The sequence below is a fragment of the Danio aesculapii genome, chromosome 11 (assembly GCF_903798145.1).
Source record: "Danio aesculapii chromosome 11, fDanAes4.1, whole genome shotgun sequence".
In the NCBI taxonomy this organism is placed as follows: Eukaryota; Metazoa; Chordata; class Actinopteri; order Cypriniformes; family Danionidae; genus Danio; species Danio aesculapii.
Window position 1 is genome coordinate 13,759,218 of NC_079445.1, and position 17,343 is coordinate 13,776,560.

Here is a 17,343-nt window from a genome sequence, read left to right on the forward strand (position 1 = left end):
GCTGAGGCTATGTGTTTGTGTAAACATGCTCGCAACAAAGGGTGGAAGTTTTACGACAGTGTGTAAAATTTTGTCCTGTTGTAACAGGAAGCCAGGATGGAATTTGAGCATGAGATGTGACTGTGATCTGGCTCAAAATACTTCCAAATCAATGTTTTTTAAGGAGCATGCTAAAGTGCAATGTTTAAGGCTGAATCCTGTAAGAAAGCATTTTCATAGTTACTGCAGTTATTACACTGGAGCCACAAGGCAATTCTATACTCCTGTTTGTAGTTTAAACTGCAGCTATATTGAGGATAGCAGAGTTTACCACTTTTAGGAGATGAGACTCATCCAACATATAAACACAAGTACCTTAAAATTAATGAATTTTAGCATACAGTTAATTCCTTTTTTATACATGACATGCGGTCTAGAATGCATCTGTGGCTTCTAAAACCTCAGACCTGAGTGTTTTTACATCTACAGTAAGAAAATCATGTTTTAAGAAATTACTCAGTCTATGTGTACATATAGTATCACAAAATACCATTGTGTTCTATGGAAATGAAAATGTGTATAACACAAATATAACAAATTTGGAAATGCAAACAGGATCAGCAATTGTTAACTTTTATTGCTATTAGGCTGCTAAGCCGCCAGCAAAGGAAGATAACAGTTGCAGGCCTTGTATTAACAATGCAGTTAGTTCACTAAGTGTGTTATTAACAGATGAGTTTTTGTTACGTGAAGACCACTGATTTTTGCTCTTTAGTGATTTCCGTTTTCTCAGAAAATATGGTGGAGGTCTTCCCTGCCCCGAAGTCCAACATTGTTCCTCTCTGTGGCCAAACTTATTACAGGTCATACAAAGCCTGTTTTGTTTGCCTGAGGGTTGATTGTTGTGATCATCTGAGGTTTGAGGGTTTTTAAGAATCTCTAATGCTTCTACACCATGCGTCTTTGCTGCGCTATGGTGTGGCATCACCTTAATTACTGAAACAGGCAAACTTTTTTGAGCTACAGCCTCTGAACAAATCATTTCAGATTTATTACAGGTAACATCATCTGAGAAGTGAACATGCTTTTCAATCCCATTGCTGTGAAGCATTTTGGGAGACACAAACTTCTGTCCTTTTAGCATAGCTTTTAAATCTGCAATGGTGTCTTTTTGACTTCTGCATTTTTCAGCCAGGGCTAACTGTTCAGCTAGTAAATTATCAAGCTGTGACTGGAGATCGAGAATTTTTGCCTCTGACTTCTCTGCCTCTGATTTGTGAACATTAAATTCTTCACATCTAGCCTTTATAATTGAAGGTATTTTTGACATCACGTTACGCAGTCCTGAGTAACACATGTAATTTAGCGCTTCAATTATATCACCACGTTTTGATTTCTTTCCATTTTTGCCAATTACATCCCACCATTCAAACCATGCAAACAATGTAGAGTCTGAGCCTGTTAACTTAAGTCCTTCTTTGCTAAGTTTGCACAATGTAGGTTCAACTTTTTTGGTCCATAAAGCAAACAATACATCACTTTCTTCAGAAATGAACCCTTCCATCCTTGAGGAGGTAATCTGAAATTTACCAAATTTAACTACTGAAACGAATAACAGTCTTGTAAATTCTGTTTCATGCAATTTGAGCAAATAGAGGAACAATAAAAGCAGACTTACCCACTCTTGTGGTTAGAAGCCCAGTTTTAATATATTCACCAGGTCAGCTGTGAAAAATCCAGCTAAGACCGGCTAAAGTAAATTTCAGAAAAACTCACTGCAAAAGGATCCCGGTTTCTTGCACCATCTGTATGATTGGGTTTTAAAACCACAGCGGTTCGAACTGTAGTTCTGCCGAATAGGCAGTATTAATAGCTATAAATGTGGGAGAGCGTTGATATTATGTGATTGTATTGTATTGCAATATGGAACAGTTAAGTGTTGATGTTAAATCAAAAGGAATTCACAAATACTTGAAAATGAGATGATTTAATGACAATAATTCCCTATAGTTACACCTGAATTAATTATAAAATAACTGTATAAAATGATCAAATATGAAATGATAAAACATATGATATAAATTGTACCCAGCTTAAATGTAAAATTAAAGTTACCAGAGGTAGAAGGAGAGACACAGGGGGAGGGAGAGAGAGACAAAGAGAGCAGGCCCAGAAGTTAGACTGACTGCAGTAGAGTCAGAGAAGATTCAGAGGTGGAGAGGACCAGAGGAGGAAAGCAGACCAGGAAAGACAGGCCAGGAAAAGAAAAGAGACAGAGCAGCGTTTTACCACCTATTTTGTATCTTTCTTGACCATGTGACTAAACCCCAAATGCTGAGACATTCAAACTGACCAATCAACATGTGACCACATCGTAAAACCCCCAAAGTCCACATATCAGGCCCTGATCTTATCAGTATCTGCCTTTGGAGTCAGTATGGACCTTCTTGAGTCAAAAATACATGTTTTGTCATATAAACAAACGCATATAATAATTTAGCCTCTTACAAGAGAAACCAGACTCAGTTGGGCACGACCATTTTAATTTCTCCGCTGGCCAAACGTCTTGTGCAGAGCTGCAGACTCAGCGGCGGAGGCTGGAAGCTGGCCTCAGCGAAGACTCGTCTGTCCCTGGAGGTTCACTGGAATCAGTCTCATGTTCCACTCCTCCATGACCACCTTGGGATCATCTCGTCGTTAATCTTGGATCGAATCAGTGACTCTGCATAGTCTGAGGGCCTCTGGAAGAGTATTCCCAGGTGGAAATGGAGAATAAAGAGAATAATTAGCGTAGCTGCTGTTCATAGTGTATATAAACAATATGCAGAGCCTGTGTGGAAACCCGCTAAGTGGTGCATTGAGTGTATGCTTTACTAAACAGATAGGTCTTTAATCTAGTTTTGAATTGGGAGAGTGTGTCTGAGCCTCGGACGTTATCAGGAAAGCTATTCCAGAGTTTAGGAGCTATAAATGAGAAGGCTCGACCTCCTTTACTCGACTTAGCTATTCTAGGTACTACCAGAAGCCCTGAGTTTTGAGATCTTAAAGCGCGAGTTGGATTGTAGCGAGACAGACGATTGGTTAGATAAACAGGAACTAGATTATTTAAAGCTTTGTAGGCAGTAGCAATATTTTAAATTCAATACGAAACTTAACAGGCAGCCAGTGTAAGGAGGATAAAATTGGGGTGATGTGATCAAATTTTCTAGACCTGGTAAGAACTCTGGCAGCTGCATTTTGTACTAATTGAAGTTTGTTAATAGAGGATGCTGGGCAGCCAGCAAACAGAGCATTACAGTAGTCCAGCCTAGAAGTCATAAAAGCATGGACTAGCTTTTCTGCATCTGAGATCGATAGCATACTTCGTAACTTAGCAATATTTCTCAGATAAAAGAAAGCAGTTTTTGTGACATGGGATATATAATTTTTAAAACTTAAATTGCTGTCTAATATGACACCCAGATCTTTTATAGTAGAGCTAACGCTAACTTTGTATCCCTCTAATTGCAGGTCGAGTTGTGAGATATGCTGTGTACAGGATTTAGGCCCAATAAGTAATAATTCTGTTTTGTCTGAGTTTAAGAGAAGATAATTGTTGGTCATTCAGTCTTTAACATCTTTAATACACTCAGTTAGCTTGGACAGTTGGTACCAGTCAGCTAAGTATGACTTAAACCATTGTAGAGCCTTTAGAAGTTTTGTTGGAATTGGATCCAACATACACGTAGCTGATTTAGAGCTATTTATAATTTTGTCTAGCTCCTCCTGTTCTATGATTTTGAAGCACTGTAGGTCATTTTAAATCAGTGGGATGTTTACTGGATCTGAAGTATAAGGCGGTGCAGAAAGTTGAATATCTCCTATTTTCTGTCTAAAGCCTTCTATTTTATCACTGAAACAATTCATGAAATCATCACTACTAATTTGCGGTGAAACATTTTGTTCCAAAGATGGCCGATTATTTGTTAATATAGCAATGGTGTTAAATAAGAATCTAGGATTGTTATGATTATTTTCTATCAGTTTGCGGAGGTGCTCAGCCCTCAGCTCAGATTTTAGAGCCCTCCGATAGCTGGACTGTTGCGTCGGTCGGTCGGTCGGTCTCTCTCTCTCTCTCTCTCTCGTGCGCATGTGCGTGTGTTTGCAGAGGCAGCGTGTGAGTGAGAGGCGCGCTTGGTGAGTTTGAGTGCGATCTATTTCTAACTTTCTATCTTTTTGTTGTGTGTGTGTGTGTGTGTGTGTGTGTGTGTATTGTTAGTATTTAAAACTTGTTGTAGGTAAACGCTGTGGGAGTTTGCTCCCGGCGTGTTACTGCCGGGAAGCATGACTTTGTCAGGTAGTTTGAGTTGTGATGCTTTAACTAGGCGTCACGGAATTAAAGTGATGTGCAGGGCTACTGTGGAAGAATGTGTTTTAGCGGTCGGTGATGTAGTGGGCTGTGATTCTATAGTCTCTGCGTCCAGAATGAATAACGCGATCGTTTTGTTTTTGAATTCAATCGATAAAGCTAATGACGTTGTGCAAAGCGGAGTCGTAGTGAAAGATGAACTGACACCTGTACTGCCGCTAAGTAGTCCGTCAAAAAGGATAATAGTGTCGAACGTCCCGCCTTTTGTTTCTGATGTATCACGAAAGAACTTTCTGCTTTTGGGAAGATAGTCTCACCCATTCGGAAAATAGCACTGGGTTGTAAATCACCTTTACTCAAACATGTACTGTCTTTCAGAAGACAAGTTTTTATGGTGTTAAAAGACAACAAAGACGAGTTAAATCTGTCTTTCAATGTTAAAGTAGAGGACTTTAATTACACAATCTATGCTACCTCAGAGAGTGTAATGAAATGTTTTGGCTGTGGAAATTTTGGTCATTTGGTCCGTGCTTGCCCCGATGCAGTAGATCCTGCTCAGAGTGGTGTTTCTGAGATTACACCTGTTGCAGAGACTGTGGCATCTTCTGCTGATGGTCCAGTCTCTGAGGTGGCTGTAGAGTCTGAATCAAATACATTGACTATGGCTGAAATTGTTGCTGGGCCTTCTGTTGTACATGCTACAGTAAATTCTGAGATAGATAACATGAATGGTAATATTGTTTTGCCATTATTGACCGAAAATATATCAGTCAATGGAAAAAGCAATGAGAATGGAAATGAAGGGGAAATGCAAACTGATGCATTTTTCAAATAAAAAGGAAAAAAGGCAGAGGTAAGAAGTCAATAAAACAGGCAAAAAAAAAAGACAAGAGTGAGACTGAAAGTGCAGTTTCAGACATTGACAGTGATTCTTCAGATTCCAATGTTTCAGGCTGTTCTTTTTTTTTCATCACAAAATGAGGATGAAGAGCAGCCAGTAGTTTACAACACTGAACAACTAACTAAGTTTTTAAGAGAAACAAAGGGACTGCGAGGTATTGAAGCTGAAGACTATTTTCCAGATCGATCTGCTTTTATAAGAGATGTAAAGAGGTGCACGAAAGAAGGTGCTTTTTGTGATCAGGAAGTGTACCGTCTTAGAAAATTTGTGATAAAAATTATAAAACAAATGCGTGAAGATGAAGAACAGGACATGGTGTAATACCTTTTCAGCTAAAGTTTTTCTTTTTTTGACTGTTTCTATTTTTTCATCATTTATGAGAGACATTAAGATTGGAACTCTCAACTTGAATGGTGCTAGAAGCAGTCAAAAAAGAATGTGTCTGTTTGAGTTCATAAAGTTAAAACGTATTGATGTTACCTTCATTCAAGTGTCTCATAGTGATTTATTTAATGAAATAGACTGGAAAAAAGAATGGGATGGTCAAGTTTTTATGAGTCATATGTCCTCTAATAGTGGAGGAGTAGCTATATTGTTTTCAAAGCAGTTATCACCAATTTTATGTGAAGAGAAAGAAATAGTCAAAGGACGTTTTATAGTTAAAATTATAGTAAAACTTGAGAATATTTTAATGACTTTTTAAAATATTTATACTCCCACAAAAGGAGATGAAAGAATAGATTTCTTCAATTGTTTTAGTGCTGTCCTTAAAGATATAAAATCAGAAGAGTTTTTAATTTTAGGTGGAGACTTTAACTGCACAGAGAATGATAAGTTAGATCGAAATCACTTAGAACCACATACTGCTTCACAAAAAGTGCTTACACAATTAGTAAGAATGTTTGATTTATGTGATGTATGGATGAATGTACATAATAAAAATAGACAGTACACTTGGGCACATAGTAAGAATAATTTTATTTCAATGGCAAGGCTTGATAGATCTTATATTTTTAACTTTCAAGCAAATTGTATCAAAGATTGTAAAATAATTCCTGTTGGTTTTTCAGATCACTGTTCTGTTATTTGTAATATAATTGTTAATTCTGTGAAGATTAGGAGTGCCTATTGGAATTTTAAAACATCCCTTTTAAAAGATGAGAAACTTATTGATATCTTTTCTTTTTTTGGAGGAATTTTAAAGAACAAAAACATCTTTCTTCTTCACTGCAACAATGGTGGGATTGTGGCAAGATTCAAATTAAACAATTATGCCAAGAATACACTTTTAATGTCACTAAAGGTGTTATTGAATCGATGAAAAAATTAGAGGATGAAATAACAGACCTGTTTAATACAACAGCAGCTACAAGTTGAAACCCGGAAATCAAAAAAAGATTTGCTGGCTGATCTCTTAGGAGTAAAAGCACAAGGAGCATTAATTCGTTGACGATTTCAAAACATTACACAAATGGATGCTCCTAAGTTTTTTTTTAGTTTAGAATAGAAAAATGGCCAAAGTCGAATTATTCATTCTCTAAAAAATGATGCAGGAAAGGAATTTTTTTTAATCTAGTGAAATACGTAAACATGCTGTTAACTTTTATTCAGAATTATATAGATCCGAAAAGGTACAAAAAAAAGTAGAAGATTCAGTTTTTTTTAAAGATCTCCCAAAGATTGATGAAGATTCTAATGCCATGCTTGAGCTCTCATTGTCACAAAATGAATTATACACAGCGTTAATGAGTATGGAAAGTGGAAAGACTCCAGGTATTGATGGAATCCCAGTAGATTTTTATAAAACTTTGTGGTCCGTAATAGGTGATGATGTTTTTTTGGTTCTTAATGACAGTTTGAGTAAAGGTTTACTCCCATTAAGCTGCAGAAGAGCTGTAATTACTTTGTTACCAAAAAAAGGAGACTTGCAAAGAATAAGCAATTGGAGACCAGTATCACTTTTGTGTACCGATTATAAAATATTGTCAAAGGCATTAGCTACATGATTAAGTAAGGTAATAGGTCAAGTAATACATCAAGATCAAAACTATTGTATACCGAATAGATCAGTTTTTGACAATATTTATTTGGTTAGAGATGTTTTAGAAGTAACAAAGTTATTCAGTATTAATTGTGGACTGATCTCTTTAGACCAAAAGAAAGCATTTGACCGTATAGAACATGAATATTTAAAAAAGGTTTTAGAAATTTTTGGTTTCAGCCCAGCTTTTGTAAATATGATTAATGTTTTGTACAGTGACATTCAAAGTGTATTAAAAGTCAATGGTGGTCTAAGTGCTCTTTTTAAAGTACAGAGAGGAGTTAGACAGGGATGTGCTATGTCAGGGATGTTGTATACACTGGCTATCAAACCTTTGCTGAATAAATTAAGGTCTGAGATAAAGGGTATTTGTATTCCTCATTGTAATGTTTCTTTGCATCTTTCTGCTTATGCTGATGATGTTATTGTTTTTATATCGAATGCAGAAGATATTAAAAAATTGGATTTTATTGTAAGTGATTTTAAGACGATATCCTCTGCTAAAGTCAACTGGTAAAAGAGTGAAGCCCTGCTTGTGGGTAGCTGGAGCCATGGACCTCCCAAGTTACCTGGTGGTTTAACATGGAAGAAAGGTGGATTGAAATACCTTGGAATTTTTTAGGTGAAGATGACTGTGCTCAAAAGAACTGGAATGGTATGCTTGAGAAAATCCAAGGACTTTTACAAAAATGGAAATGGTTACTTCCCCAGTTATCGTATAGAGGCCGCACATTTATAATTAACAACTTGGTGGTATCCTCTATATGGCATAAGTTGGCGTGTGTAGACCCCCCTATTGGTTTACTACCAAAACTTCAAAGAGAGATGGTCAATTTTTTCTGGGACAATCTACACTGGATCCCTCAAAGTGTTCTCTTTTACCAAGAGATGAAGGAGGTCAAGGCTTGGTTGATCTTGTGAGTAGAGGAGCAACGTATAGACTGCAGTTCATCCAGAGACTATTGTTTGGGCCCAAAAATCTTGTGTGGAGGCCTTTGGCACAAAGCGTTTTATGTGGGGTGAACAAGCTGAAACTTCATACTGCTCTTTTTTTAATGGATTGTGAACATTTGGATTTAACTGGGCTGCCATCCTTTTACAAAAGTGTTTTTAAAGTATGGAGTATGTTCAAACACAAGTGGTCAGAAACCACTATATCTCTCTTCTGGCTGCTTGAAGAGCCGGTGGTTTTTGGGGGCCGCCTAGATGTGTCAGGAGATGACACTCCAGGATTGTTGGACATATTAGTATCCAAAAAAGTGCTACAATTGAGAGACATTGTTGACAAAGCAGGCACTGGACTGAGTGATGCTACGAATATTGCTAAATGTATGGGAATACGATCAATACGGTTTGCAAAGAAACTTTTACATAAATTGAGTATGATGTTAAATAAAAATGAAAAAACACTGATTGAGAGTTATAGTCGGGATCTTTTTATACCAGATGACAAAGATTTTTTTTCCAGACATCAGAATTGAACCTGTTGTTGGAAATGTTGGGTATAATAGTCCATTGCTATGTTTTAATGAAAGTGTTGATTTTAGTTCAGCCAAATGTAAAATTTTTTACAGATATATTGTGAAAATAAATAACAAGCACATTTTAAAAAGACAGAACTGACACAGTATGGAAAAACAAACTGGGAGTAGAAGAGGTAATAAAACCGGAATGGAGAATTATATATAAACCACCATTGACGAAAAGAGACTTGCAGTGGAGAATATTACATGGTGCTGTAGCTGTGAACTCTTTTGTAACAAAAATGAACCCTAATATAAGTGATAAGTGTCCATTTTGTCCTGAGAGAGAATCTATTTTTCATTGTTTTACAGAGTGTAAGAGACTTTCTCCACTTTTTAATATTCTAACTGATTTATTTCACGAATGGGTCATTTGTTTTTACAAAACAAGTTTTTATCTTAGGTTTTAAAGAGCCCATATTATGGGTTTTTGAAAATGCCCTTCCATGTAGTGTGTAACATAGCTCTAAGTGAAGTGAAATATCCAGCTAAGGCTTAAATCTGTAAGTGTACAGTGTTTAATACTATTGATTCATCCATAAAAGAGTCGACTCATAGTGCTTCAAACAAGTCGTCTTGATAACGAGTCATTAGGTGTTTCGTGATGACGCAGCTACGAAACACAAGTAGTTGGGCGAGCAAACCCGGAAGATTTGAAACCTGCGGCCCCGCCCACTAACAGAAAAAAAAAGTCTCACACACACAGACAGACACCGGTCGAATGAAGTCACGCTGTGCAGATGGATATTATGGACAGTCTAATCAAAGATGAAACATCAGCAATATAGCCCAGCCTTGAGCAGTTCTGAGTGCTTCTGAAAACTATATGCTTTCAAAGAAGACTTCTTCAGTTTGTTAAAGGAAGGATCAGTAAAGACTGTCAGAACAAGGATCAATGCATCATGAATCAGTTTCTACCCCCATTTCACAAGTGTAAGTACGTGCGATTAAAATTATTGCCTCGTTTACCCTAGCTTGCAAATTATGTATTTAGTTGTGTTTTGTTACTTGTAACCGCGTGTGCTGTATCAGGTTAACTCTTTATATTCTCATATCGCGTGTAAAGCCACGTTGAAAACGCGACGCGCGACGCGTGCCGCTTTGATTACGGATCGTCAGCTGTTTACACACATGCAACGGTCAAGTTTCAAAATATTTCAGCTCAGGTTCGAGGTGAGGTGTCTAAATTGCACCCTGCAAGCTGAACTAGCGCTCTAGGCGTGTGTGCCGTGTCCTCGGGTAGGAGTAATGTGTGTGTGTGTGTGTGTGTGTCCTCGTGTGTGTAACGCACGGGTATTCGCGGATATAACTGAGCGCCGCGCCCTCTCAATTGAGCCGCTCCTCTATAGACGCGCCGGCCCTGTGTGTGTGTGTGTGCGCGTGTGTGTGTGTGTGTCTCCTCATGTGTGTAACGCACGGGTATTCGCGGATATAACTGAGCGCCGCGCAGCGCCCTCTCTATTCAGCCGGCCCTGTGTGCGTGTGTGTGCGTGTGTGTGTGTGTGTGTGTGTGCGTGTGCGTGTGTGTGTGTGTGTGTGTGTGTGTGTGTGTGTGTGTGTGTGTGTGTGTGTCTGTCTCCTCGTGTGTGTAACGCACGGGTATTCGCGGATATAACAGAGCGCCGCGCCCTCTCTATTCAGCCGCTCCTCTATGGATGCGCAGGCTCTGTGTGTGTGTGTGTGTGTGTGTGTGTGTGTGTGTGTGTGTGTGTGTGTGTGTGTGTGTGTGTGTGTGTGTGTGTGCGTGTGTGTGTGTGTGTGTGTATGTGAAAAGAGCTTGGAGACTGTGACAAGCTAGATCTCCTCGCCAGTTCTTGGACTTTTTGCTCAATAAAATAGTTAGTCGTCAGTATTTTCTAGTCCATCGTCTGTGTTTACATTCACCCACTGGCAGCCAAAATCCACTATAAAGCGTCTGTGCACTGTGACTGCTTTTATATTGTAGATTAGCAGCTGGGCATATCACTCTGTCTCGCGCTGAAGCCTTGTCCGTGTCGACCAATCGCAGCAGGCTGTCATCGGTCCAATCAGCGCAGATTAGCTTCGCGCTGAGGAGGGGTTTGGGAACAAATGAATCGCTGAACGATTCATATGGGAGTCGCTGGGATAATTAGGTAAAAATAAATGCAGATTATAAGACCATCAAAGTGTTTTTTGACCTTGCATGCATATTAGACTGTTGTTGGAGACCCTTACAACCTAAATATGACCCTATTTCATGTATAATATGGGCTCTTTAAGTATAGCAAATGGCAGAAATACAAATGTCAACTTATTAATCTTCTTATTGGCCAAGCAAAATTAGCAATCTATTTTTCTAGAAAACGAAATTGAACAAAGAAATGGGAAAAACATTGTATCTATTTTTAAAAACATGATAAAATCTAGAATTGTTGTTGATTTTAATTACAATAAATTGACAAATGCAATTACTGTTTTTGAGCGTGAATGTTGTTGTGATGCTGGGCTGTGTTCTGTAATAAATGAAGAATTGTTCGTTATAAATGAACTGATGTAAATAATAATATATGTGAAATGATATGTGAAATGTTTTAATAATTGTAATTAAATGTTTTTGTAAAATCAAAATCTCTCTCTCTTTTGTTTTGGTTTGGTTTGTGTGTTTGTTGATTGTTAATTGTAAATATATACACGGTAAGAGGCAGTAGGGGTGGGACGCCACTTTTGTTTTTTGTAAATATTTTCACCTGTGTTTTTGTTAGTCAGGGAGATAGGTGTAGATTTTGTATTTTTATTTCTGTTATTTTATTAGGTGTAGTAAGTTTCATTTGGGTGTTTAGTTAGTGTATTTTTGTTTATTATTTTTCTGGGGGTTCACCCCGAGGTATTTGGCTTCACTTTTTTTTTTGTTGAAAAAAAAAAAAAGAAAAGACAAAAAAAAAAAGACAAATAAGAGACCCTACATAAAGGGGTTATTAAAAGTGAATTTTATTGACTTCATGGGGCAATTTAATGGAGACGACTCGCAATGTACACACTAAATGCTCTTAATCACCAAACTTTGCTTAATACGTGTTTAACTTTGCGTGTTTAAAATTTTGTAACACTCCCTCACACCGTTTTTGTTAATTAAATGGTGCCATGGTGCCTGTCCATTGATATTAGCGTAATACTATATTAAAACTCGCACATATAATAAAAAACAGTGCCAAACAACATGATATTAAAGCAGATTACACTTACCTTGCAGGCCACTCGCGCGAGAAGGGTGATCCTGCACAACTGGAGTACTGCACTTTCAGGACCGTACTTTTAGGACCGCATCTTTAGGACCCTAGTTTTTTCTGACATCGCCACCTGCCGGATTAGATCATAGACGCTCTAATAAGATGGACGACATGGATGGCAAGAACAATGTGAGTACCGATTTTCTATTAGGTTTTATTTTAAACTGTAAAAGTAGGTGTTTATTTAGTACTGTTACTGTTTTATACTGTGCAAAGTTTATGCAAAAATGCCCGATTAGCCCGCACGATTTACCCCAGTTTCAAGGGTCTCGGACAAAAATTGTGGAAAGAAAATCTAATAATAATAAGTGTGGAGAAGTTTACACAGCTAAAATGAGAGCTGCTAACTATGAATCAATTATTCCCACGAATTGGGAATACATTTTCTAATTGTATTCTAATATTCTAAATATTATGACGTTCTCAATTCGTGGCCATGGTTTAATGAAACTGTTGATTTAATGGCGTGTTGACTTAACGGCTAATAATTTTAAAAAGTACATTGATGTGTGAGATGTTTCAGATTTACCTATATTTTTCTGTAAAAGTGTGAAAACGTCTTCTACTCATTGTTTTATCACATTAGCCAAGTATAAATCAGGCCTTGACCATATAGAGTCTTATTATCATGTATTATGTCTACACATGTTAATATCTATGTTTATTGTGTAGGCATGTTAATGTCTATCTACCTGGCCAATATGAAGTGATGGATAATATAATTAAAAACAAACTATAGGAATATTTTCAATATTATCTCAAACTGTTGGGTAACACTTTATAAAAACTGCATACTATAAATTTTTAAGCATTAACAAATGGTTAACTTATTACTTTATTATTTGTTTAGCATTAAATCTACATTAATAGACATAGTTAAGAAGTTTATAAATACAGTTACAAATCCTAGCTATATTCTTGAATTAATAGCACCTCTATGATGTGCTTGCTTGCTTTTTTGTATTTGTTAATTATTTGTTTCATTTCATTAGTTTTGTTTCATTACAAAATTAAGTATTATTTAAGCAAATGAATGACAGTGATTAAAACAAAACAATAAAAAATAAAACTTTACAAAATCAAATAAAAAACAAATCTTTGCAATCTAAAGATAAAATTACTGTACAGTTTAAACCACAGCATAACATTAAAAATGTGGGGTTTTTATTCTTATGGTGAGGTCTAAGGTTTTTAACTAAGTATAAACAAGCCTTTGTCAACACTGTGAATAAAAGCTTTTCCATCTTTTCTATTGCAGTATACCCTTTACTCTGTGACCGGTGTGGCAATTGAATTCCAGGAGGTAAGTTTGTTTAAAGCAGCAGTGTCCAAACTGTCCTGGAGGTCCGGTGTCCTGCAGATTTTAGCTCCAACTTGCCTCAACACACCCGTAAAGATGTTTCTAGAAAGCCTAGCAAGAGCTTGATTAGCTAGCCCAGGCGTGTTTGATTGTGGTTGGAACTAAAATTTGCATGACACTGGCCCTCCAGGACTAAGTTTGGACACCCCTGATTTAGAGAAAATGTTAGAAAAAAATTCTCACTTTAAATGTTTGTTTGTATACTCTTCATCTTGAAGAAAATGGACACATCATGAATTAAAGATTTTTTCCCCATCACTTTGACGCATCTTTCAGATGGACATGCCTTTAATTCGAAAGTGGTGGTGTCTTCTTCTGATGGAACGCTTCAAAATAGAAGGGTATGGCACCTCTGTAACACTTTTGAAAAATTTAATGTGCTGTTTTCCATTTTATATATATATATATATATATATATATATATATATATATATATATATATATATATATTGGATGTTATCATATGTGTTTGCTGGACAATGTATAATAAAGTATAATGACTGTCATCGTCATCTTAAGATAAATAGGAAATATTTGCAATAGTTGTTTCATGCTATATGCAGCTGTAAGGTAATGTAGTGTAGGGAAAAGCTATGCAGTATTTTAGATTAATCTTGTTATTTTTAATCAGCGGTTTGCCTTCTGGACCGATGAGGCCAGAAACTTGCTCCAAGGAAAACTTCAGCCAGTGTACAGGGTGCCAAAAAAGTGTGCTATCTCTGAGGAAATCCCACTTCACATTCAGGCTGTTCCACAACAGAGGAAAAAAGAATTGTCGACTTTATTGTAAAGTTAAAGGGGTCTGAGGAGCATTTGGTGGTACTTCACCGATTTTCACATTTATCCATCTTTGTCTTTAGTGTAATACGTTTCTCTAAATAATTGTTTTTATACCATTGTTTGCCCATAGGGTGTACTCAACGGGAAGCCCTCTAAGTGGTTGCGTAAGCAAGCATCTTTCCAGGTGCCTGTCTACATAGACAGTGAGGAAGAACAAGATATCCCTTTGCTTCTCTTAAAGACGTACTGCACAGGACACCAACAAAACTGAGGTTTACAGATGAAGTGCAGCTTATCTGTGATGTTCTTTTTCCAGAGGTATGCCAGACCAAATAATGCACTTACAAAATCTACTGTATATAAATTGCATGCTGGGTGTTACTCATTTAGTGACCCATGTATAATGATATTTGCTGTTCAGTGGTGGTATATTAATTCATTTAAATGAATAATTTTTTCATAGGCCATCATACATGCTCTGGGGGTCTTGAGGGGTTTGTCTTCAGATAATGCTGAGCAGGTCTACCTTTCTGGCACAAAATATCATTACAGGTCAGAATATGATTTATTTTGACACAATGCTCAGAGAACCTTTTTGTTACTGATATTTACGTTAACCCATCAGTGCTTGTTCTCTATTTCAGTGAAGTAGAAGAATTTAATCGAAAAATTGACAAACAATCGAGGAAAGAAGGGAGCCCATTCAATAGGTGGGTATTGCTCTTATATACCTAAAAATTTGCAGCTGGCAGTTGGGTATCCTTTTTGGTTCTCCTAACAGTGCATAAGTTTAAACCAGAAATATATATTACAGTTAAACATGGTAAAATATATTTTTTATTACTTATTATAAATATTATTTTAAATTTAATTGCATAACAAATGGTTCAACTTTTGAATTCATATACATCATTTTACATATCTATATATATCTATATATATCTATATATATATATATATATATATATATATATATATATATATATATATATATATATATAGATTCTCTCTCCCTCTCTCATTCACAGGAGCTAAAGGAATGCTGCTTCTTGTGCTGTTGTGGCTGTTGTGTGTGGATGTCTTAATAAATGTACATTCTTGAATAAATCCTGTCATGTCTCTCTACATCCTTTACAGCCTGGTTTTAAATTAGTTACTGCATATGCTGATTACATTTGATTTCAATGTATTTGTGCTGATACTGAGCTAATTAGTTTAATCCAAGGGGATTCATCCATATACAGTATTTTTCAAGAAATGTAAGTCTTTTAAGGCACTCAACTTTTTCATTTGTGTAAAGTTAAGAAACATTTTTAATTTCTTTTTTTTATCTGTGAATTCATTTGTTTTAATTTTAAATTGTTACTCACAGCAGGTGTTTCACACTTTAACTGCTGGTACGTTTTACATCAAAAAGCACAATTTGAAAAAAAAAAAGTTCCTGAAAGTCTCCGCTATATCATCCAATCAGGTAGGTGGCGCTGGGAATCCAGTTCTGCAACTGAAGTTTTCGCTATATAATCAAATTCGGTAGGTGGCATTTTTAAATATGGTTCTAGAAATGCAGTTCACCGTGCCATCCAATCCAGTAGGTGGCGATGTCACAAAAAACCAGGGTCCCAAAGATGCGGTCCTGAAAGTGCAGCCACTCCAGTTGTGCAGGATCATACTATTGACTCGCGCTCGCAATCCTTAGCGCTCCAAATTTCAAACCACAACAGCTTCTTCCTCTTGATTTGTTTGGTCCATTTCAGCCGAGCCAACTCGACAAATGTGCAATACCGCCATCTAACGTGTGGAGTACGGAACTGCATTGATTTTTCTTAACTAATTAGATCTGTCTTGTTTTACCGTAAGATATATGTAAGATATTATAAATAAGATATATTATACCGTATTCATTTTTAATTAAAAATAAAAAGGCAGTAAGTCTGCAATTAATTTTTTATGATAATTTTGCGAGGTGGGTAAAGCCCATGTAATTCAAAGCTAAATTATGGCTACAAATACAACATGTCACGATTACACGTTAACACTTACTGATAATGCGTGCGTGATACACGCGCTGCACGGCCAAATACAGTGAATCAGTTTAGGTTATCAGTGGGCTATAAATAGCCGGCCGGATGACGAGCTAATTAAAGGCTACGCTCAGACATAGACTGCACTCAGACTATGAAAATAGCATATATTTTTTAAAAGCCCAAACTCCTTATATGCGATTGACTTTCTTTACTTGAAGGAATATCATACAAATCTCAAGGTATTTTGCCAAAAAAAGACAGGTAAGCAAATTTAAGGTTTAAATGGGTTAGAGATGGGTTACACATAGCCGGACTAGATTGGGTCTATACTTCACCGAGAAACTGAAACTACGTCTATTACTTGCAGGAACCTCATAAACGTTATTGACTTTTCTTACATGATGGAGTATCATACATATCATAAGCTTTATTTAGCAAAAAACAACATACAACCAAATTTAGGGTTATTAGGGCTAAAATTGGGTTACACGTAGCCGGGCTAGATCTGGTCTATACTTTACCTAGCCGGTGAAATGACGGCTATTGCTTGCTGGGTTACTTGCAGGAACCTCATAAACGTTATCGACTTTTCTTACATGATGGAGTATCATACATATATAAGCTTTATTTAGCAAAAAAAACAACATGCAAACAAATGTAAGGTTATTCGGGCTAAAATTGGGTTACACATAGCCAGGCTAGATCTGGTCTATACTTCACCTAGCCGGTGAAATGACGGCTATTGCTTGCTGGGAAGCTATACTTGCTTTACTTTTCCAAACACAACCAATCAAAATTCTACACGACCAAATTACACACACACTCCTCACATGTGGAAACAACACTGTGGAAACAACAATTTCTTAACTGATCACTAACCAATCACTGCTTTATTGTAGTATAGGCCAAAGGAAACAAATATTTGCGCTTAACAAATTAAATTAATTAAGTAGGGTAATGGATGTCTTCAGTGAAGTGCGTAGAACACTGTTTCCTTATCCACGAAAGAGAAAGAGAAAGTAAAGAGGCTGAATGAAGGAGGTTCATTCTTTATCCTCACGCTACAGATGGTCTGTTTAACTTTTCTCACTAGTGAAGCATTTGGATTTTCTACTTACAAAGTCCACCATGTAAATAGC

The 17,343-nt window shown here is 36.7% G+C and overlaps 1 long non-coding RNA gene across 1 annotated transcript; it reads left to right on the forward strand.

The window, feature by feature from the left end:
• The first annotated feature begins 13,313 nt into the window (after positions 1-13,313).
• Positions 13,314-14,378, forward strand: LOC130237753 (uncharacterized). Its single transcript, XR_008838573.1, has 3 exons — positions 13,314-13,343; positions 14,032-14,219; positions 14,311-14,378. It is a non-coding gene; the product is annotated as an uncharacterized LOC130237753 (long non-coding RNA).
• Positions 14,379-17,343: the final 2,965 nt, after the last annotated feature.